Below are 25,238 nucleotides of genomic sequence, written 5' to 3'. Positions count from 1 at the left end.
TCTTAACTCATTGTTGAGGTTGCTTTTAACCTCAGTCAGTCAGTCCTCGAGACCATAACTTCATACAACATGATGATGTTGATAACACTAATAATAGCTTTCTATACACCAAGATCCTCAATTAAACATATGCTTACACTATTCCTTGTTCTTCCAGAATCACAATGTACCGTACTTTGTAATGTTATGTTATTAAACAAAAGATCGCCAAACATTTAAAGTCTTATTTTGTGTGTTCCTTAGTTTTCTGGAGAAAAGTTATTTTTCTCTCATCCATTGATTCCACAGCTCACTACAATTAGAACTACCATAATGGTAGGATGTGGTGGTAGAAATATATGACCTCAGCCTTTGTAATCACCAGCGTGGCATTTCCCGAAACAACACTACAGGGTATCAGCGTGGCCGAGCCTCTCTTCTCGGATCTAATGTTTTTTGTGCATCCCTGTCTGAAAGTGCTGACTGCATCATAAGCCTGGCTGCCAACATGAAGCTTGTAAAACAACAGAAGAGAGACAATAAAGCTGCTATTTGTGTTTTACGGAACCGTGTAAAACCAAGAAAACAGCAGAGTATCCAAGGGTTGGGATTGTAAATACTCCCAGTGGTGCTAATCTTTGTCCCCACTCATTATGGCAACACCCCCAAAGCCATTTTCTTTTTTAAGCTGTGCTGTATTTCCAAGAGAAATACGATGAAATCCTGATAGGAATCTGTCTGTGCATATCTAAAACTTCAATTACTCGTCAAACGGATGGCATTCTTTCGGTGACTCTCAAGTCACGCTAGTATAGTAGTCTACCTGATACCGGGAGAAACGGTTATATGGGATGTTTTAGAAATTAAGCAGATGGCTTAACTAAGTAAGCACTCTCAATTCTAAACTGCTAAAATATTTTTAGTTGTAATGTTTTCCAGGAAGTAGATTTAGCTTTATTTATACCCAGGATGGGTACACAGTACTATAATGCTACAGCTAAGCACTGGGTTAACTTTTAAATGTTCACTTGCTTGAGTGTACGGTAAATAAAGTCGGAAATTTTATCAGCATCTCCCAAAATATCTGCAGGACTTTGAGTAACAGTCATCCTCATGTTAAGTTTTGCTGTGGTGGATGGCTCTACAATCTTCACTGCTCCTCCCACTGAAAGGTAGGGTCTGATTCTCTTCCCCTTGAATGCAGCGTGGACTTGGGAACTTATTTAATGGATATGGTGTTACCTCCTGGGCCTCTGAGGCTGACAGCAAGAAGAGCTGTGACATTCTCAGGCTTCTTGAAAGTCTCTCTGTGTCCCTGAGCAACCATGTAAGAAATCTGGCTAGTTTGAGACCATGTGCTGGCCAGACCACTGTACATGTCTTGTCGACAATCCAGCCGGTTCTAACCTCTCATTAATTCTCCTTAAGTTCTGGAGAGGCCAGACCAGCCTAAGTACCGTCTGGGTACCCCCCAAGAACTTTCGTTGATAACACAAAGAACAGAAGAAACATCCAGCTGAGCCCTGTCCAAATCCCCGACCCACAATTGTGAGATAGAATAGAATGGGGGTTGTCTTAAGCTGCTAAAGGGAAACTGTCTCCACTTAAAACACTTCTGATACCAAATATGTATTTTATTTATTGTTTTTACCACACCAACTAGTTCTCCAACTCTCCAGACACCAACTTAGTGTCCTACAATTAAATTCTGACACTACCTATCCAGAGTTAACATGGACCCCACAGATTAGGGGTATAAGACCGCCTCTCACTTTAGATGCGAATCACAAGTCCTGGGCCTCCTGCACTTCTGACTCAATGGCTTTAAATTGGAGGTTCTCACCACTTTCTCCTCAGAGTCACTAATTTTCTATAAAGGCTCACAGAGCTCAAGGAAATACTTACATTCACCAGTTTATTTTAAAGGATATTATAAAGAATACACACAAATAGCCAGATGCAGAGGTGCATGGGCAAGGTCTGGAAGGGTCCTGAGTGCAGGAGCTTCTGTCCCCCTGGGATTGGGGGGGTGGGGGGCACCACCTTCCAGGTAGGTGGATGTGTTCACCAACCTGGAAGGTCTCTGAACAGCATAGCTTAGGGATTTTAATGAAGGTTCGTCATGTAGTCATGATCCATTACAAACTCAACCTCCCTGGTGGATGGCTTGGTCCAGTCCCCATCCAGGACCCCACCAAGAGTTGTCTCATTAGAACAAATGATGTTCTGGGATGCCTGGAGGGCTCAGTTGTTTAAGCATCTGATTCTTGACTTTGACTCAGGTCATGATCTCACAGTCCATGAGGCCAAGCCTTGCATTGGGCTCTGCGCTGACAGCATGGAGCCTGCTGGGGATTCTCCCTCTCCCTCTCTGCCCCTCCCCTGCTCATGCACTCTCTCTCTCTCTCAAAATAAATAAACATTAATTAAAAAAAAGAACAAAAGATTCTCCTATCACCAGACAGAGCTGTCTGTATAAGACACTTCTATTATAACCATTACTCAGGAAATTACAAGGGTTTGAGGAGGTCTGTGTCAGGAATCAAGGACAGAGACCAAATTTATATTTATTATTATGTCACAGCTGCTAAAGAATGTGGATACTTTGTGAGCAGAAGAAATAACTGTAACACATGTCTTGTTGTATTGTCACATACAGTCTTGTCAAGTTGACTGAATTTTATTGTAGTATGAAACTCTATTTGAATCATTTTGGGTCAAGAAATTTCACTGTTTTTGCTTTTATTTTACCTGAAGCCTCTCTTTCTAAATGCAACCCACACCTTCTTTTGGGAAATCCACCAGTAACAAGTCTTGAGGAAAGGGAAGCCAAAGGGCTAAGTCCCTCCTCTACCCTAAGTAGCCAGGGGATAACACTTAAAACTTCAAGTCCTCTGGGACTTTGGATCTTGTGCTACTGATACAAGGATGTGAAGACGAGCAATACATTTCATAAATCCCAAAACTCCCAACTTGGTAGAAAGTGTCTTTATGGTCTATTCCCAGTTTCTCTCCCCCACCTCATCTCTCAGTGGCCCCCGGAATCCCCAGCACCAATCACCTTAACTACTTATGGTTTGAACTGTGTCCCCTTAAACAGCTACATTGAAGTCCCAATGCCTAGCACATCAAAATGGGACCTTATTTGGAAACTGGGTCTTTACAAAGGTAATCAAGGTGAAATGAAGTCATTAGGGTGGGCCCTCATCCCATATGACTGGTGTCATCATGAAACAGGGAAACGTGGACAGGGCAGACTGTGTGAGGACACTTGGGGAGAACGTCCCCAGACGACGGAGTACTGGACAGATGCCTCCACACATCAGGCAATGCCTGAGGTTACAGGAAGCAGGGGAGAAGGACGCATGGAGCAGTGCTTTCCCCAGGGCCTCCAGAGACAGTGTGAGCGACCAATATTGTCATTTCACACTTCCAGCCTCAAGACCAGTGAGACAACACACCTCTGTTGTCTTAATCCACCCAGGTTTCGGTACTTTGCCATGGCCACCGCAGCCAATCAATACATCAGCCAAGAGTATCATACTTGTCTTCAAAAGAAACAAATATAAGGAAGGTTTACATAAAACATCCCAAGATTTTGGAAGAAGAGGTGGAAACAACCAGGGACTTTTTCATGAGAAAGGAGACATTTGGGCTGGGCATTATAGTTGATGTCGCTTTCCTCGGGCAAAGATGGGGGATGGCATTTCTGCCTCCATGAAGTTTGGAAGCAGAAGTGTGAAAGCAGGAACACGTAGATCATGTGGAAAAGAACAAAGAGGTTGTGTCCTGGCTTTATGTAGTAGATGTGTACAGAGGATTCTAAGAATATCACTTTCAACAGCTCAGTTTAATTAAACTTCTTCTAGGGGCACCTGGGGGGCTCAGTCGGTTGAGTACCTGACTTTGGCTCAGGTCATGACCTCGCAGTTTGTGAGTTTGAGCCCCGCATCGGGCTCTGTGCTGACAGCTCAGAGCCTGGAGCCTGCTTGGGATTCTGTGTCTCGTTCTCTTTGCCCTTCCTTCACTCTCACTCTCTCCCTCTCAAAAATAAACATGAAAACAATTAAAAAAAAAAACACCTTCTTCTAGAAGAACTTAGAAAAATAATCCAGTAGTTCCTTTGGCACCCTTTATTGTCTTTCCTCAAAAACTCTCATAATTGCTTTAGGACTATTGGTTATTCTCTAGAACAGAAGACCCCAGACATTTAGAAGTTACTAAGTAGTAACAGATTTGAAGAACAGACAGCATCATAAGGATATCAGCATCGTGTCTTGAGACATAAGAACATGTTAGATTATCATCATCTTTTGTTACCATGAGTTCATTAAAGGAATATTTTAATAACAAAAAAAATGAAACATCATCACTTCAGACCATATTATCATCCTTTAAACTAAAAAAAAAAAAAAGATAGTTTTGTGAAAAATTTCCCACATTGTCATCTTTTCTCACTTTCCCAAACCAGAGAAAACAATGTGCTTTCTGGGGGTGAGGAATCACTGCTTTAAAATTAAACCCACTCAGGGGTGTCCGCATAGCACGGTCACTGTTCCTGCCGTGAGCTGAGGGAGCTGGCAACCATGGGTTTTATTTAACAGGTTTCCTCGTAGAGGGGCCTGAGAAACGCATGAAATTATAACAGATCCACCAAGAAATGGGCAAGTTGTTCTCTTCAGAAGAAATGTCGGTTCACCTGTTTCTACACAAAGACTATTGGTCTTTTCTAGAGTCGTGATTTTTTTTTTTTTTTTTTTTGCCTAAGGAACCACAGGAACCTGGAAGGGTTTAGGGTGTCCTCGTGAACCAACCAGGAGAAAAGGATACACATAGCCTCCCTAGGCTCAAACATCCCCTAAGTCCTCTCTTTTACCCTTTGTATTCTCCTCATTTAAAAGATCATAAGTAGAGTTCTAAAATAAGTAACAACAACTAATGAAAGGAAATGTAACTGAATAAGTACACTAAGAGCTAGGGTAGATTAGTTTTAAAAATCGACTCCCATGTAAAATAAGAAGGTTACCGAGTCAAGCGAGAGTATATACTACAAGAAAAGTGAGCAAATGCTGTCTGTGCAGTCGCTTCACGGGGAAAACTTCACAGCCCTGGGCTCATAGGCTGGGACCCACAAGCTGTCTGCCTTCCCGTTACAGCCACATTCACGCTGGACGCGGGATTCGCGTGCTCCAGCCCCCTTGAATTCTTCAACTCTTCGATCACCCCACGACTTAAATTTCTGAACCTGCGAATGCTGTGCCTCTGGCTCATCCCTCTCCTTTCCTTTGCACCATTTACTTGCTCTGCTCACAAAGAATCGCCGATCTTGCTTCCTACCCCCCAGATAGCATTGTAAGCATTCTGCCTACATCAGCTCACCACCCAATTCTCACTCCAGTCCTCGGATGCAGGGTGCCATGACACCTGAACCCCCATTTTATAGATGAGGACATCTCACCTCATCTCATTATGTCTTCTCAATGAGAACAGAGACTCCTAACTAACAAAGACGCGAAGCTGGAAAGAGTAGAGTTATAGCAGGAAACCTTTACAGAGTCCAAGCTCCCAGCCAGTGCGCCGTGCTCTAGAGTCCTCTGTGGAGACTCTACGAATACCTCAGGTTTCATGAGTCCTACAACGCTTCCCAAAGTATTTCTAAAGGTTCTACGTAATGGCCCTACGTACACTAAATCTTAAGTTTTCTTCAAAAAAAGGAGCTGCATCTTGTATTTCTTCTCACACCCAACTCTACTACAAACAATTTATAAAAGTCAATCAGAAAATATACACAAAGTGAATTAAATGTAGATAATTTTGCAAAACTCAGAATGTATCAATCACCTTTTTTTCTTGACTAAGACATTTCTCTTTTTCCTCTTCAAAAATTTGGCAAGAAACTATTTTTTTTTTTTCTCAACTTGGAATCAGACGAGATCGGATGCGTTCAGGGTGGTATGGCCGTAGACTTTTTTCTCAACTTGGGGACTTGAACTTCCTAAAAAATAATGTCTTATTTTTTTTTAATGATTTTTAGTGCCTATCTATGCAAGTTAAGTGGTATATTGAAAGAGTAAATGAAGCATTGGTTCTATTCATTTATATTCATTGCTTGGTTATTCATTTATTAAACAAACACTTCCTGAATTCCTGCATTTGCTAGCTCTTCCATTAGACAAAAGACAGAATTTCTGGTCTCTAAGAGCTCACGCTGGTAAATATACCAGGAAGCCAGGAAATTTAGGACAATGGACGGTGACCTGCAAGAAGAATCTGCACCATACTATGGTGGCGAAGGACACGGAAGATGATGGGAAGATCATAAAGGCATCATGGACCACAGGCAACTGTGCACCTTTTATTCTGGGAAACTGCAATTCTAATGGCAGACTGAAATCCCATTAAATGTTGGTCATTTGCCAGGGGCTGTTGGTATGTGATTCCAATAGGGAAAGAATGGTACATGCCCATCTTTCTGGGCTCTCTTTGTGAGCTCTCTTTTTCTGTGACAGAGAAAGGTGTGAGCAGGGGGCACAGAGCCAGTTTAAAGGCTCTTCCCGAAACGTGTGTTTCCCTACAAACAACACACTTCTGGCCTGATAGAAATTTGACGTAAGTCAAGATAAGCCTTAAAAAAATCAGGTAAGCCTTGGTGGACCCAAGTTTCAGTGGTACCCTGTAACTACTGAGATTGAGCTGCCACGTTTTTCATTTCTAAAACTCACTGCTTGGTGTTTTTTTTTTCCCACTCTGAGGGCTCAGTGTCTCCAAATGAGCACTTTTGGGAGAGCGGCATGTGTGACTGGGAAAGTTATCTTGCATTTGTAAATACTGAGGAGACCACACACATGAAATAGAGACAACCAATAATTCGTAAGATAGAGCCTTTATTCAATCCTTGCTTAATAGAACATTGATTCCATCTTCTGGCTCTCTGGTGTATTGAAATAGGGGGGAAAAATCCAGAAGGCACTCACTTTGAATATCATGGAAAGTTTTAAGAGTGGAGAAAGAAAAACTCTGTGTAATGTTATTTGGCTCTCTTAGAGTCTATATTCATGAACCGATTCTGCAAATGCGGCCATGGCATAAATCATCTGTGAATTAAGAGTCAACAAAACAATGAATGAAAATCCCCAGTGGATGTTCTGCTCTTTTCATAAAGCACAAGAAAAAGAAAACTATAAGGCATGAAAGAAGTTAGGCTTATAGATGTTTGGAGTTTTCTAATCACTTTATATTTTTGTGAAAGCCAATCTTCCTGATGGTTCGTTCCTGCCTCATGCTGACAGTTTACAAATAAGAATAGTGAGGTCCCGGTTCAGAGCAGACAGTGTGGAGCCCTCCTCAAAAGCCTTTTTAAATTCAAGTGACAGAGCTTCACAAGCATTCCTGGCAGTAAAGGATGAATATTAATGCTTGAAGAAAACAATAAACTAGATCTGGATCTGTAGTCCTTCACCTCCGCAGCCCCCACTGGAAGAACAAAGGCAGACCTCCTGCACTGGATGTTTTGTCTCTTTGATTTTTACACTCTTAAGTGGAAAAGGCACAATCACATAACCCTTGTTAGCAAGACTTCTCATTCTACTGATATACTGCTTCATTCAAGAACATTGTCTTCTGGATCCCTCCAAATCCAGACATATAAACATACGTACATAAGGTACGTTCAATAGGAAAATTTATTTTTTCAAAATGCTATGGAAATGAGGAACCCCACGTGACGTAACATGGCGCGGCCTGAAGACAGATCTATGTAAGAAATTCTGGCCTACTTTGTAGGACAGTGGTTTGTTTGCGTTATTGAAATATAATTAACATGCAGTGTCACAGAACACTAGTTACAGTATAATTCAACAATTCTATACATTTCTCACTGCTCCTCGTGGTAAGTGTACTCTTAATCCCTTTTATCTAGTTCACCCATGCCCCCACCCACCTCCCCTGTGCCAACCACCAATTTGTTCTCTATATTTAAGTCTGGTTTTTTTGTCTCTCTTTTCTTTGTTCATCTGTTTTCTTTCTTAAATTCTACATATGAGTAAATCATACAGAATCTGTCCTTCTTTGTCTGACTTATTTCACTTCACATAATACTCTCTAGCTCCATCCACATTGTTGCAAATGGCAGGATTTCACCTTTTAAGGCTGAGTATATATATCCTATATCTTTTTTACCTATTCAGCTGTTTTTAATTCCTCAAATATTTCAGTTGCAACATGCATGAAATCAGGAGCTGACCCACCTATCCAACTACATTATCTTCAGATTGCTTCCTCATATCATGGAGAAGATCCTCAACTAAGATGGAAACCTAAGCTTCCTGTGTCTAGATTGAAAGCTGTTTGTCTCTGGAATGTTTCTCTTTGCCTCTGGGTACATAGTTTCATTTTAGCTTAGGGGAGAAGGCCTTTAAAAAAAGTTCCTGACAGGTTCTGAACAGATCAGCTTCAAAATTGTTCAATTTCTGATTCTAGAGCTACTTAAAAAGTCCTTTCAACTGTCTTGTCAGATTTTAGCCAGGACAAAGAGTAAACATTCCTGCAAGTACTGAACAAGCCTATGGATGAAAAAGGCATCCTCAAAGAGGGTACAAAAGATATCATCCTCCCAATATCCAGAGCCACCCCAAACACAGCCAAAGAAAGAAAGGGGCGCCTAAGTATACTGTTCAGTCCGTTAATCATCCGACTCTTGATTTCAGCTCAGGTCATGAACTCATGGCTCGTGGGATTGAGCCCCAGGGTGGGTTCTGCACTGAGCACGGAGCCTGCTTGGGATTCATTCTCTTTCTCTGTCTGTCTCTCTCTCTCTCTCTCTCCATCTCTCTCTCTCTCTCTCTGCCCCTCCCCTGCTCATGCGCGCACACACACACACACACACACACACACACACACACTCTCTCTCTCTCTCTAAAATAAATAAACATAAGAAAGAAAGAAGGAAAAAAGGAAAGACTTAGACAATCCTCTGAGAGGTAGCATCAGTAGAACCTTAGCCACAAATGGAGTGCAATGTATATCTGTCCGGTCATATTTTGGGGTTCCCCCATCTGATGGCTGAGCTGCCTGCATGTGTAAAAACGGATAACCTGCATGTCCCAGGCAGGCAGAAAGCCACGCCAAGCTCTCAGAGCACAAAATGAGTAAGTAAGAAGGAATTCACTGTCTCTGGGAGAAAAGGATCAACAACCTATGGGTATCCCAAAACCAACTTAACAGGAGTCTGGATTTGGAAAGGAAGGGATAATGTGAAGCGTCAACTTCCTCTCTTGTCAGGGAACTACAGAGATGTGAGAGAGAGAAGACTCTGGCAAGAACTCTCACCTTTTGCTGGCTCCTGCCCATTTTCCCTGGACCCCACCTCAGGCTGGGAGGCCTTTTATGGTGCACCTCACTGCACAGGCATCTTCTTGAGGTTGGCAGGTGACCTAAAATCAATCTAACCTGTTCTGTGACCAATGTGCCCTAGCAAAGGACTCTGAGAGTTAGGTAGCAGGCATCTAACAGCTCTACACGCACCCAGAAATTCTGTAGCTTGGGCTTCTTAGATTCCCATGAGCGACAGACCTATGATTGTTTCATGAGAAGATTTCTCTACAGCAGTGGACTCCCTGATGGCTTTTAATAGTCTGATTCATGCCTCATTAGATTTAGATTTTGATTTGAGGGTCTAAACAGTCCAATTTCTTGTCTTAATTATTTCTCCGTGTCCCCAAGTTGAAACTGGATGAGTCGAGTCCCCCCTCCCGCCCCATTACAGGATTGGACCTCCCTGTTTTTAGTGTTTTAACCACTGCTATCTGCCGTGGACCCGATATTAACTACCCAGGACCCTTTCCAGGACCCCAGAATTTTCTGGGAATCTTAACACACCTCAGAACCTTTCTGGGGTCTCTAGAAACTTTCTGGAAATTTTAACAAACCCCATAAAGGGGTCCCAGAACCTTTCTGGGGACAATATATAGCTTTCTCTCTCTCTCTCTCTCTCTCTCTCTCTATATATATATATATATATATATAGTTATAATTATAGTTATAGTCATAGTTATAGTTACGCACATATACATGGATGTTTTAAATAAAGTCAGTTTGGATCAGAGAGCTGCACGCAAGGGAGCGGAGCTCAAATCTGAGAGTGACTTACCCTTGGCCTCTAGCAATAATGGGGAACAGTGAGCTTGAGGGTTTTAGCATGTTCATCTCCTTGTCCCATAGTCTGTTAGCAGTCAGCATCAGATCTCCTTCATCGCCAAAAACTGCTAAAAAGGAATAAAGAAGACACTTTAGTTGATGCAAACAAACTTTATTTAAGACTGCAGGAAGTGAGCAGTCTCCATTCTCAAGGGTCTAGAGAACACCAACAGGAGGCTAAAACAAGAAGCCTTTATAAGATAAAGGCACGAAAGAGACAATAGAGAATATCTGGCTGGCCAGGGCCACATACCCAACCGTGTTGGGGTGAGAAGATCCAGAAGTGGCCTGGAATTTGGGGACTGACTGGTTACACCATAGACTTACTGGCTAAACATGGGGTCTCTACAGGGACTCAAAAATCATCTAAGTTTTCTTTTGGTTTGCTGACGCGGCACTTGGGGTGACAGCGGCCCCATCTCAGGCCTGGAAAATGATTTCCACACCTATTAGAAGATAAACTTGGGCATATGAAAATTTTAAGAGTTGATTGAAGCACGACCCGCAGGGGCTAGATGTGTAGGGAAAAGGTGTACAGGGAGAAAGTGCAGAAGCAAAGAAAGAAAATCGTTTGGCTAGACTCAAAAATCATCTAAGTTTTCTTTCGGTTTGCTGACGCGGCACTTGGGGTGACAGCGGCCCCATCTCAGGCCTGGAAAATGATTTCCACACCTATTAGAAGATAAACTTGGGCATATGAAAATTTTAAGAGTTGATTGAAGCACGACCCGCAGGGGCTAGATGTGTAGGGAAAAGGTGTACAGGGAGAAAGTGCAGAAGCAAAGAAAGAAAATTGTTTGGCTAGGGCTTAAAGCTTATTTGTCTTTTAGTGATTGGTTGTCCTTAGTATTTCTCTGTTGTAGCCTAAAGCATTTACAGGCTTGGAGTGGGGTCTGCCCAGGGGCTACCGTGGTTAGAGCCCGCTCAGTCTGAGGGCCTCCTGGTGCGTCTAGTCTGATGGGTGTAAGGGGCAGCAGCCACCTGGCGATAGCAGGTGCTCGGTCAAGAGCGGCTGTGTTTACCGTTGCTTTGCTAGCGACAGTGTCATCATCAATGGCAGCAGCGTCTTGATGGAAGATGACTAATTAAATGCTAAACTGAGTTTCAGATCTACCGGGAGCATGAAACAGGGTGAAAAGCGGGAGGAGGGTGGTTTCAAAAAGCTTCAGACAGACCCAGCTCCTGGGCTGGCTCTGTCGTTACTTGCAGAGCCTGGGAAAGGGGTTTCATCTTTCAAACCTCTTATTTAACATGAGAGTAACAGGTGTATTTACTTTACAGGACTTTTGTGAGGCTTAAAGGAGACTTCAGGTGCAGTCCTAAGTATCATTTGTGGTTCGTAATTAAGTGCTCAAATAGTGTTAGCAATTATTAACATTATGGCATGTTATTATTCAGTCTCAATGAAGGACCATCCTCACAAGGGAACCCTAAATGTCGGATCCATTATAAGCAGGGGAAATAAGATTTAAAAGGGTCATCTGAAATCTCTTACAAAAGAACAAAAGCAATAAAATATGAATCGGTGGGCAGGAAAAGACACAAACACGCCCCGAAAGTACTGGCAGGTGAGAGGAAAGACTGAAGGACCGACGGCCGACGCTCACTGAGGGCCAGGCACCGTTGTGAGCACTTCCCAGATATTCATGTAGAGGGCCCTAATAATCTTGTCAGGCAGGTACTATTTGTGTCCCAAGTTTACAGATAAGGACAGAGGGGCCAAACAAGTAACGCATCCCAAGTCACACAACCAGCTAGGAGCACAGCAAAGACATGATGCCAGAAAAATGCTTCGGAGTCTCTGCATGTACTCATTTTGCTATTCAAAGTAGCTTCTCTTCCATACATGTTAAAAAGGTGTTCTCGAAAAGACCAGTGAGAAGCACTACTGGAAGGGGGACTTAGGAAAAAGGCAACGCTGAATCCTTGTATCAGTCACTGTCTTTGGGAAAGGTACGGACACGGAGTTAAGGGCAGGCCAAGAACCCAGTATACACGGCTTCAATAATTCCACCCTGGGGATGACAAAAGTGTATCATCCTACCAGTAAAACATGAAGTAAATGTACAAAGTTAATTGGAGATGTAAATCAAGTGATAAGGTCCTGAAGGAGAAAAGGAAGTAAGATTGTATTTCCTCCACAGATGCCACTTTGGCCCAGGAATCCAAGTATGCCAGAGTCGGCACACACTCAAAGATGGTAACTGAACATGTCATTTTGGACAAAAAGCACACCCTGCCTCCATTCTGGGACAACGATGGAGTGGAGTTTCCCAGCTGTTGACAGCAAGAAACACCCTGCCTCTCACCTGCTCCAACACACAACATCAAATCCTAAATATGTTTCAGTGTGAGGTCTTCATCCCTGCTATGCACAACTTGACCTTGACTATCTACTGAAACTAACAAAAACGACAACAATGCAAAAGGTGACCACTTTTCCTCTAAACTTTCTTAACATTTTACAGCTTCATGAAGTCTTCACCATGATAGATTCCTGGGGCATAATGATTTATTCACTAGCTATCATGGTAAGATCTCAACCACTCAAATTGTCACCTGCCAGACATCAATACCTGACCTTGATTGCCCACCTGCTTGTACTCACCAACTTTTATCTCACATTTTCCCTTGAGCTCCTCTCTCCAGCTTATCTCTTAACTCAGGCAAATGAAAAGCGAAACCTTCCCTCAAGTGAGCAACTGTCCTGACAAGACCTCCAACCAGCCCAGACCATGCTGACCAGTTTGAGCTCAATCCCTTACTCACACCTGAGCCAATGGACCACAGATGATGACGAGGCTCCCCTACTAAATATCCCTCCTAACCCCAAACAAAGGAACCCATTCCCTCTCCAGAGAGCCAGGGCTTTGGAAGTCATTCCCCATGATCTCCTTACTTGTTGCATATAAATTTTACTTGGTGTGACATCCACACCTGTTGTATCTGTGTCTTACCAAGGAGCAGACTCATGTTGGTTCCATTACAAAATCTACCTTTATCACGCTCCACGAGTTGAGCCCCAAGAGTTAACAGTCAAGTTCAACTCCTGTATGTACAGTTTTGCGAGAAGAGCCTTCTTCTAGTAAAAATTCAGTGGGCAGACACAAGTATAAATTTGAATACAGAAGGTAGATTTGGCAATGTTTGTCAAAAAGACTTAAATTTTTGCTTACAATTTGATCCAGAATCCCTAGCTCTCATAACAATTGTAAGGATATATACATTTTGTGCAATGACGTTTATCGTATGAGTGTTCATGAAGAAAAAAATCATGACATCAAAAATTAAATAACCAATGACAAGAGACAGTTAAGTAATCTATAATATATCCACCAAATGTAATAAAATGCCCTCATTAATAAGATGTTGCAGAGGAATGTTTAAGAGCAATGTCATGGAGGGGTGCCTAGGTGGCTCTGTCGGTTAAGCGTCCGACTTTGGCTCAGGTCATGATCTTGCAGTCTCTGGGTTCAAGCCCCAGGTTGGGCTCTGTGCTGACAGCTCAGAGCCTGGAGCCTGCTTCGGATTCTGTGTCTCCCTCTCTCTTGCTGCCCCTCCCCCACTGGCACTCTGTCTCCCTCCTTCTCAAAAATACAGAAACATTAAAAAAAATTTTAAAGGAACAACCTCATGGAAATGGTTCTTAATGTGTTGCATTTATCACATACAAGTGCACAGAAAAAGGACAAAGAAGATATTGTAAAACCTAAGAGGTAACAGATTTTCATTTTTACACCTTTATTTATTTTCATTTTTTACATTTGTGTCAGTGAACTTTTGCAATAACAGAAAAAATTTCTTTCCTTTTCCTTTTTTTTTAATGTAAAAATTTGTTTCCAGTCCTAGGAGTCCCAGAAGGACGAGGTCAGTGTCCCCGGGGCCTAATGCTGACAAGCAGAGACAGGACGGAACAGGGGATGTGTTGAAGACCATGGCCCACCTTACAGCGTTTCCTTCCCCACGTTTTGTTTGCCATTTTGCTGTTGTGAAATGCAGCATGTCATGTTCCCCAGCCAGATGTATATCACATTCTAGAACTCTCGTAAAGCCCTGGGCCCTGCACACCTTCTTACCTGTGAGCTGGGATGAATCCTATAATGAAAAAAACCCACAAGGACATCCTTGGCTTTTCTTTCCTTAAACCTCTGAGCCTAGGGAAGCACTGCCCAATGGACTCTGAACGTTAACGGAGATGTTCCGTATTTGCGCCGTACCTATGCTCACCACCAGACTGCTCTGTCCCTGCAGGTCTGAAATGTGGCTAGTGAGACCGAGAAACTGAGTGTCCCCGTCACTTGCGTTTTATTAATGAAATGTGCGTAGCCATGTGCGGCTGGAGGCTGCTGTGGCCGACGGTGCAACACTCACGTGGTCAGGAAGAGCTGGCGGACGTTTCCTGTTCTGGATTCCACTTTGGACCTTTCCAGCTCTTCCAGGTTAAAGTCCCTACACAACATTTACCTGCTCGCTTATTCATTCGCCTCTATGAATTTTACCAAGCATGCATCGTATGCCAGTCTTGGTACTGAGATCTATCAACCCAGGAGCCAACAAGACGGCCGTGGCCCCTGTTCTCACAGGACATACAGTTCAGCAGAAATTTTATTTTCTCGCTCCAAACTGCATGTCCTGTGATTTGTGTCACAAAAGGCCACCAAGACTGAAAAGATGGGCTCTGGTACATCAGGTCACTCGCTGTGTGCTGTGCTGAAATTATGTGTTTAGAAGTGTATTCAGTTGCATCAGCTCTCATCCACGGTCCCTTTTTCTCTACTGGGTGCTTGAATCTTCCAAGATCCATTCATTACAGTGAAGGGTAAGTGTTCTCCTATCTGAATTTCTTTTTCTGAGACGACAGGGATTGCTTGATTCTTCAGAGTGCAAGGCCTTGCTCATCTGAGAAAAAGGGGACTGGACATAAAGGGCAAAGACACTTCTCTCTGCCGTTGGGAAATAAAAGAACTTTCCTACTAGCTAAAAGGCACAGAAGAAAACCCTATATATCTTCAAATTCAGTTTCTTTTGGGCCTTCATTATGTCTAGATCGTTGTACTAGGTATTTGGGGTGACCAAAGATCCGAAAGACTTGGTCCCGACCTTCCACAGAACGCCATTTGTGTAGAGTCCAGGGGAAGTTGCCATGTGCGTCTGCTTTCCTAGAAAATGTAATTCCAGCAGTCCTCTTACAGCATTTCAAAGGAAGTGAAAGGGAACAAACTCGGGGGCAGGGCAATTTTGTGTTCATCTTTCCATTTAAGACAAATATAAAGGAAGGACCTGACATGTCTCTAAAACTATGCCCAGCCCCACAGCAGAGATGCTAAAACTACAGTCATTTAAAGGAGATTAGGAAATTAAAACTTACTTAGGTTTACTTGTAGTTTGTGTGTCTTATGGATATAAAAGTATTAAATAAAAACTGTAACGAGTACTCAGGGTTCTCTAGAGAAAAAGAACCAATAGAATATATATATTCTCTCCCTCTTTCTGTGTGTGTGTGTGTGTGTGTGTGTGTGTGTATAAAGAGAATATGTATATATAAAGAGAATATATATATATATATATATATATATATATATACACACACACACAGAGAATATACATATACAAAGAGAACACACATACACATACACACACACACACACACACACACACACACACACACACAAATAGATTTGTCTTAAGGTATTGGTTCATGTAATTGTGGAGACTGAGAAGTTCCCTGATCCTCAACCTACAAGGTAGAGATCCAGGAGAGCTGGGGTATAGGTCTAAGTGCAAAGACCTGAGAACCAGCTCTGAGGACAAGAGAAGACCCATGTCCTAGCTCAACAGTCAAGCAGAGAGCAGATTCAACCTTCTTCGGCCTTTTTATCGCTTTTAGGCCCCAAACCAATTGGGTGGCGCCCATCTATGCTGGGGACACTCTACCTCCTCAAATGCTAATCTCTTCCCAGAACACCCTTACACACACACAGAGAAACAGCATTTAATCAATTGTCTGGAGACCTTAATGCCTAGTCAAGTTGATCTACAAAATTAACCTCCACAGACTCTTCCCAAGAGGGAGGCCCCCCCTATATGGCCTTTACGAGTCCTCGAAATGTGACCTGTGTGGCTGAGGATTCTGCATTCCATTTGTACAGAAAGGGCATGGTTGTGCCAGAGAGTCTGGGTTCAAATCCTGCGATTCCCACTGTTGGCAAATTTTTGAGCCCTCCGTCAGCTTCGTTTTCCTCATCCATAAAATGGAGACAAAACCTACGTCATGTGGATGATGCAAACATTGAAGATAATGTCTGAGCAGGGACTCCCACGGTGCCTACTTGTAACCGGCACCTAACACATTCTGGATGGATCTGGGGATAGTTTTTGAGGGAGTGGTTATTGCTAAATTAAAGTCAACAAAGCTTCATAATGTAGCATCAGAAAGTAGTTCGTCTCCAACACAGGGCAATGATGATGCTGTCACACGGTGTGAAGAACAAGGTAGATGGCACATGGCTTTCTCAATGCTTGTTGGCTGGGACCAAAAGAGCATCAAGCAGCGAATCTTTCTCTGGAGAGAAGACGGCCTGCAATGAATGCAATCTGAAATAATCCTAGTTACAAGCCGCTTGGTCTTTTCTGTATCTTTAGTGGCGTCTCAAACTGTCTCCTACACCCGGGGAAGAGAGACCTCCAGAACCATCAAGGCCCAGCCTGAGGCATCAATGTCGGCTGTGGGGTGGGCACCACCGTCTCCATTTACACGTCCCAGGAGATAAGCCGAGAGAGTGCAGGCAGCCTGGCGTCCTGCCATTGTTTCTCGGAAGTGAGGCTGGGAAAGCAGGTGCTTCCTGCTGGGCGGTGCCACGAGGGAATGTTCTCTCTAACCTGGACTGCCACTTGCCCCTGTTGTTAGCAGCGACTCGCGAGGACACTCTTCCTAACCACATTTCCCTTGTCATCACGTCTGTTCATTTACCAAGAAATGATGCGATGTCGCCATTCCGGGCTGTCCCTGTGAAGTGTATTAGCACTGGAGGTCACTGTTGTCCCAAGCAAACCCAACACTGCTGTGCCTCTTCCTCGGTGATTTTCAGAATGGCCCGGGGCCTCAGGCAAGGGTTCATCAGGTCCTCAGGCAGAACCACATGACACTCCTCAGGCAGCCTGCACTGGTGTTGCTATTTTCAGATTCCAAATCTAGTCCATCCCAGGAGCAAGAGTCCAGGGAAAAGGCCAGGAAACCTCGGAGGCACGGAACGTACATAGATTTACCCTCCACTCAGATTACTAGAAAGGTGTATTTGTGAGCAAGAAATTCTGTGCTTGCCGTGTATTTCCTGAAAACAACACCAATAACTTAATACCCTAAAGATACACCTGAATCAGAATGAATGACATCATCATCCTGTGAAAAGAGTTCCAGAAGCATTTCTTCAATAAATGAGGCGCAAATATTAACTATCGCCTCTTATCCTGGCTACTCCATTACCAAATAACAAGTAATCCAGGCTATTAAAGCTCTCAGGCTGACCTTCTAAACTGCTCTCGGACATAAGCAAACACAGCAGGAAGTGCATTTTAGGGCAATTACAGGCACAACTCAAGTATTTACTGGACACAGCATTGTAAGAGAACAATCTTTTTGGCATTTCCGAGGGAACCGTTCAATCCTGCCACAGTGGTGGCCCATCAGTGGTGGGAAGAGACCATTTGCCCCTAAGGGTGGAAAATAATTTTGCAGTGCAAGTTACGGAGGGATGGCATTTCTTCCTCTACTACATCCAAAGCTGAATGAGTGTGCTACAGCATTTTCCCCCATGATTTCCTCGTGACAATGTTGTGGTTACGTTAGCAGGGGGTGGAAAACTGATAAGTGTAATTGCTGAATCACAGGATGTATAGGATGTAAATATTTGGAAGGCAATTAAAAACCATTTGCCTCCCTAGCTTCTTAAAATAAAAGGCACGACTGAACAGCAAATGAGTGGAGATTTTTTAAAAAGTGGACGAGATTGTAAGACAAGAATATGAAATGATTTATTGAACATTCATTTTGAGGTTCGGTCTAATGTGAATGGAGGAGGAAAAGAGAAAGATGCTGTGGATCAGGAGAAATGTGTCCTCAAATAACTAAAACTAACTTGCAGGAGACTCCCCCCAGGTCATAAAGGATCACAGCGTGTGGGGCTGTCAATTACCTTCTCAAGCGGGGGCATTGTTTTGCGGGGGCAGGGGCGTGTCTAACTGCTAAGTTGCCCTTGTAACAAGCTATGGGGTTTGCCTCATTCGTACTGTAGGACGGCAGTTAAAATAACCACGTCAATACACCAGCATCCAGTAATGACAGTTCTTCTCAACAAATAGCTTTTCTTTTCTACTCTTATCTGTTTCACACGTAAAGATGTCCAATGTCTCATTCTATATTCGAAGTAACATTTTGATATTTGACTGCATCCGTTGAATTTCTAACATTCTAATCTTTACTGCCAGCAGAGATGGTGTAAAGATTACATTATACATACGCAGACCATGTTGGGTTTGCATAAGGCAGGAAAGAGGAGGATTAAACAATACTCAGGTACTCCTAGAGCAAGTTTAAAATTCGCACACTACAGTTTAGATGCGCAAAAAGAGTAATTTATTATGTTCTACGATGGGCCTCATTTTGCCTTCGATCCTCTATTTCTCTGATTAAAAATAAAACACATTTTATTTATTATCAAAAACCCTAAGATTTGATGATGAAATCTGATGATGAATGGTAACTTTGTCTCTTGTTAGGTTATAAAGGCTCTTGGGTTAATTCAGTCTCTTAAATCCTTAACCTATCGAAGGACCTGCAATCTCGTGAGGACACGGAAAGGGAACTTGGATCCACGTGTCACGCTCTGCTAGCCCTGCCGACTCTGACCGAGGAATAACCGATGGGTCTTGGCATCCACGGGTCTCTCCTTTCCCCACACACTTGCTGGCGTGTCTATGCATCATGGTGCTGAGGTCTGGGCTGTCAAGGTAGACAGCGTGACTGCGCCCAGGGAGCTCAACAGACTCCATGTGCTAGTTAGGCTCCACACTTAGAGTCTTTCTGGCTGTGTAGATTCTCTGACAGTTGGTGGCCTTTTCTTGGGGATCTCTGACTTTGCACAGGTTTTCTCACCCTGAGCCGTGGTGACTTTTTGGCAGTTAAGCATAATTTCATTTAGTTCTGCTTCCTTTCAATTCTCAGCCACCTTCTTCCTTCACACAGTCATTCTGGGACATGGGGGCCTTTTCCATGTCACGGAGGGGCTGCAGGTCGGGTGCTCGCTGCCCTAAGTCTACACATCTAGACCCTACCTCTGCCTGTACCGACCCAACACGCTGATGTCATGTTGCATGATGCAAAGGGAAGGAGAGCAGAAACTTGGTTCCCCTCACTTGATCTGGAATCCCAATGAGAGTTTCTATCCTGCTGCCTTTCCTTTTTCCCAACTCTCCCCCCAAGGGCCCCTGGGCTCATCCTCACTCACCTAGGTCGCTTGGTTTTTACAGCCTCTCATTTCCTAATCTCAGAGGTGGAAGAGCTTTCTACTCCCATCTCTACCTGAAAAGAAATGTGCTTTAACATATACTTTTTTCACAGAATTGGAGAACAAAGTTCTCTGCCTTGATTTCAAGTTCCATTCTTGATACAAGAAGGAAGTTTTAGGATTTAAGAATCTGTTTTTTCCCCTCACAAAATCTTGACTTCGTAGATACTGTTTTGCTCTGAACCAAAACCAAAACAAAACAAAACAAACAAAAAACCTTGAATTTGAAACTCGAAATTGAGCATAACTTCATTCTCTATTGTACCCATTGAAACAATACAAGCAATCGATTCTTGCTTTGAGAGTTATAAGGCAACAAAATTTGGGGAAAATATTTTAAAAAGCAGCTTAATGTCTTTAAAAAATATCATTTCAGTTACATTTCTTGTTCAAAAACTCTCAGGGGCACCTGGATGGCTCAGTCAGTTGAGTGTCTGACTTTTGGTTTTGGCTCAGGTCGCGATCCCATGGTTCATGAGATCAAGACCCCAAATTGGGCTCTACGCTGACAGTGTGGAGGCTGCTTGGGCCCCCCTCTCTCTCTCTCCCTCCCTCTCTCTCTCTCTCTCTCTCCCCCTCCCTCCCACCTCAAAATAAATAAAGATTTTTTAAAAACCCACAGAAATTCTCAGTAACTACCAATGCTTTTTGAACCCACACAAAGGTACAAGGCACTAAAAGCATTTACAATACCCTTCCAGGCTTTCCTCTCATGTCTGTGTGAGACAGGAAGAGACTTAATGATTCTAAGGTAAAAGACTCATAATAATGAAGAGAAATTGCCCAATCTAGTAGAGTCCCATGTAATGTCAGAATCAGGTTCTGAAATTAGCACTTGAGGTAAATTCTACATTTATAAAAGTTATCTTTGAACATTCCTTAAGTTACCCACAAATACATTACACTCTGTACAAATGTCAAAAAATACTATCTTTGGGTTAGCCCGATAACCGGTCTTACTCCAGAAATAAGGTATGTTGTATGAAAAAGATCTTTAAACTGTGTAATCCTAGTCAGTGATGGTCACGTCATGGGTCAAGAAAACTGTTACTTCTCCGCCCTTTTCCACAGGATGCAGAGTTTAAGCTGCCTCGGTTAAATGGGATTATGATGTGACTCCACTGTTTGAAAGGCCAGGTCCTGATAAATGCTGCTATTTGACAATGATCGGGGGTGTAAATATGCCATCAGTGATCAGGTGTGAGATGAGAACAGATAACAGTATTTGCTTATCTCTGTGCTAGCCACGCAGGCCATCACATTAATCCCCCCAACAACCCCAGGAGATAACGTATTATTATCTCGATTTGAAGAAAACCGAGAGGTAATATTCAGAGAGATGCGTATCTTCTTTGGCATTAAGTGATCAGCCTAGACAAGAGGCAAAATATGTTATCTTTAAAGTACAGTAATCTTAGAACTGTATATATTCTGACCTAAAAAAAAAAAAATCAGAAAATGGGGCGATTACCCTAAATAGCATAATATGAATATTTACATGAAAACCGTTGCAAAAATATTTTTGCTAGAAGAGAAATATATGTATTATTCTCTTGCTTAGAATTCTAATATAAAATAATTCATGAAATTCCTGAGAGCATTCAGAACTGAATAGGTATATTTTCTACTTGATGGATTTCTATTGTTTCCACATGTATACACCAATTAAAACAATTTCAGACTTAATTTGATATAACATAACATTTCAGTTTTGCAGAGCATGTTTTTAACATTAGACTTTGTCCCTCTGTGCATGCTAATCTTCAAAAACACTTTCTAAATCAGTCCTTGCCTGATAAATATGTCCATTTGCTTTAGTTTTTTGACTCATGTTCCATAATAATTCTGATTTTTTTTTTTTTTCTGAGCCATAAATTGGAGGCACGGGAAGAGTGAACCCACTGGGTTTTCTTTCCTCTTTGTAAGTTTACATGAAGGTGAGGAGACATGTCTCTCATTAAGTAGATAGTAACTCCTTAAAGTTTTTGGAACCAGATGGACGAAATGATAACCTCCCTGTTGATTAGAATGTCTGATTCCTTCTAAGAGACCCTAAAGGAAGCCAATTAGCATCAGCAGATGTGTGTGCCGTGGGGAAGAGGAAGGAAAAGAAGGCAGTAGTAGCTTTTCGGGAGACGTGGCTGGAAAAAAGATAAGACCGCTGGTGAAGGGGGACGCAGGGGCTAGGCTTTGTTTAGAAAGTCAAAGGACACAGCGCAGCACTGGGGTGGTGGAGGGGGGAATGCGGAAGGGCAGTCCCAGATTTGAGGGATTGCTGCTGGGTATGGAAATAATGGGGATACTACACACCCAGGTGTCTGTCAGGACTTTATGCCTAAGAGGTATGAGAAACCAGGAAAGCCCTCTGCTATCATGATGTCTTTCATTCTGAGACTGTACTCTGGAATCAAACATTGTAAGGATGTTAGGTCAAAATATGGCTACAAAATTTTTCAGGGCTCAGCCCAGCTCCCCCAAAATTCTGAGCACGGCCCAGGCCAGCACGGCTCAATACAAGGATAATGAGAGCCATGGGGCAATTTAAGATTTTATAGTAACTACAAAAGAAGAAAAAAGAAACAGGAGAGATTAATTTTAGTATTATACTTTAACCCAATGCCTAAAATATATTATCACTTCAACAAATAACTAATATTTTAAAGTGTGAATGAGCTACTTTACATTCTTTTCCTGGTACTAAGTGTTTGAAATCCTGGTATGCAAATTAAACTTACAGGCTACAGCACGTATTCCATGGGAGCTAAATTTTTACTGGGAACGTATGATCTGTACTTAGATTTCATAAAATTTACAGTCGAAAGAACAGATTCACATACTTAATTTCCAAACATCCTTAAATGTTTTCCAATAACTGAGGCAAGTAGCAAGAAATCATTTCTGTTAATATTCACATCCACATTGACAAGACTGATTCATCGTTCCTTAGAATAACCGCTCTGTCTTTGAAGCAAAAGTAGATCAGTTTCTAACTACATCTACCACATTAAGTAAAGTTGTTAACTCTTGTGTCAGCTCAATATTACCAACATCAAATTCAAAGAATTTCATAGGTTGAAAAGCAATTCTAAAACTTTATCAATATCAAGAGTGTTCCTCAAATTTTTCTCCTACTTCTTGCAGACACTTTACATAATGTTGGCAATTACAACGAAAACTCTCCTGTATACTGATCCAGATTAAAACGGTGTAAAGTAATTATTATTGATTTATACTATGAACAGGTTCAGTTTTGACATAAATTCTTGTACCTGCCTAGCTAGGTTGCAAACACTTCCTTTTCTTAGAACTTCAAATTTTGCCTATTTTTCTGCAGTGTGATATAAGTGAGAAAACGTAAGTTCCACTGCTGTTTTTCATCTTTATTTCTTTTTGTTTCAAAATATCTTTATATGGAGGTAACAATACGAGAAATATTTGTAAAATTCCCCCATGACTCACGTAATGAGCAGTAGCAAAGAACACAAGATTTAATGAATCCATCGTCTTTGCTTTCAATACTTCCATAAAATAGTTCATGATCTTCGAATATAAGTATATCGATGGTCTTTAAGTTTAAATTTGAGTGACTTCAACAATTGCATTCATGACACTTTTCAGACCCTCAGAACACAGAGTGCAAACATCCCCAATGTGCACCTTACAGTCGAATGAAGCTATAAGGAAAACATCAGTCTCCTGCTTTAAAAATTCCAATGTATTTAAATTTTTGACCTAATGTAACTAGAATCTATTAAGACAGAAATTGATTTTTTGAAACCTATTTAAAATTCTTCTTGACAGAAGTAAGAATCCAAACTATGTACAACACAGCTTAATTTTCTAGGCCATGAGTTGCTAATAGTTTGTGTGTGTGTGTGTGTGTGTGTGTGTGTGTGAACCTGGAAGGCCTTTTGAAACAAACTGTAACTAAGGTATTGTGAGTAATATCTCATATTGCATGACTCATCTAAACCTAAAGAAAATATTTCCATGTCTCAGATTTTCAACCAATTGATCTTTAATATTTTTAAGAATTTGTGTTTTATTGGTAATTGTTTGACGGTTTCATTGAAGATCTTTTTTATAAAATATATTTTTTAACCTTTTTCTTATAACTATCTAACAAAATTGCCGTAACAGAAATAATGACTTTTACCATCTAAACATGATTTTTTGTGTGCAAGTATCCATTTTATAACTTGTCAAGGTTACAAGCTCAGCTCCTATTAAAAATCATTCAAAATGTGTTTTTTAGACATTTAATTATCAGACTTACTATACATTTGCTAAAAACATCTCCGAACATTGGTTTTTTGGATTTGCCCAACAAAATGTAATTGCCTCGTATTGTTACATCTGCACATATATTCAAGTTTGTTTGTTTACCGTTCCCATCAAAATGCTAGTTCTTCCTTTCCAACCGACTTTGCATCAGATATATGCCTTTATTTTAAATTTGAAAAGCGCTAAAAATAAATTAAGTGTAGTTTGATTAAAATATTTTAATCTAATTACCAGTTACAATTTACATAGGTATTACTGTAACTCGCACTGCCTAAATAAAAAGCTCACATAAATACATCCCGAAAATCATCGCAACTGAGTCAATCGACACTGATTCAACTGACGGCCCATGTGTTGGTAGCACCAGGAAAGATGTGCTATCAACACCTCCATTAGGATGCAGCCGTATCTTATGCAGTCCCATGGTTAATGTGCAATGAGTCTTACCAAAACTACAAAGCTGTGTTTAACAGAAAAATACTTTATATTGTTTCAGTGTTGAAGTTGAAATGAATTAAAATCAAATCAAATTCTTAGTCTTACCGGTTTCTCAGTCACATTTTCAAGTGCTCTCTAGCTGCTGACGGCTGATGGCTCTCAGTGAGTAGTACGGCCCTGGAAAAGAGAAAGTGCACATTGTTTTTATTTGTTTGTATGGTGGAGAAGGGCGTGATTCTCAATTCTCTCCCCACCTACTATTGACTGCCCCCCTCAGTGTGGAGTTGATGGGACAGGCTTCCAGAACAGTTCGTTAGACCACGTCTGCTAATCTTTGACCTCTCACTGCCAAGAGTCCCCATGGTTGGTGTGGCTCTCTCTCTTGGACTTTGCCCCTACACTTTCTGCTCTTCTCCTGCTTCCACAGGGAAAGTGACCCAGAATCCGGCCCCTTAATGCAGACCTGCCATCCTGAGCTCTCAGCTAGCCCGGGAAGAATCATTTAGACTTATAGATAAACTCATGTATTCCATTTTGCAAACCACTTGGCAGTAACAAGAGGGCCCTAAAAGAAGGCAGAAGGTCCACTTGGTGCTTGAGTTCAGATCATCTGTGAATGTCCAGTCTTCCAGCAAGTTCCAAATGGGGGCAGTTAGTAGGAGTCAACCCTAACAAAGGGGTGGGAATTAGTTTATCATCTGTTTGCCTCTTGTGAGTATCTCCTTCTCAGGAACTTCATGGAGTCAGAGTGATTAGACTCAGTAAATCCTAGATTTCGTA

General features: G+C 41.9%; 1 long non-coding RNA gene across 1 annotated transcript in view; it reads right to left on the bottom strand.

Moving 5' to 3' along the window:
- LOC131492629 (uncharacterized) overlaps window positions 1-25,238 on the bottom strand; it is a 121,648-nt gene that overhangs the window by 83,065 nt on the left and 13,345 nt on the right. The window contains exons 2-3 of the long non-coding RNA XR_009252198.1: window positions 24,564-24,635; window positions 10,127-10,241 (exon numbers count right to left, since the gene is read on the bottom strand). This is a non-coding gene — a long non-coding RNA (uncharacterized LOC131492629). The remainder of the gene's footprint in view (window positions 1-10,126; window positions 10,242-24,563; window positions 24,636-25,238) is intronic.

Source organism: Neofelis nebulosa, chromosome 13 (assembly GCF_028018385.1).
Source record: "Neofelis nebulosa isolate mNeoNeb1 chromosome 13, mNeoNeb1.pri, whole genome shotgun sequence".
Taxonomy (NCBI): domain Eukaryota; kingdom Metazoa; phylum Chordata; class Mammalia; order Carnivora; family Felidae; genus Neofelis; species Neofelis nebulosa.
This window is presented reverse-complemented; position numbering and strand designations above follow the sequence as displayed.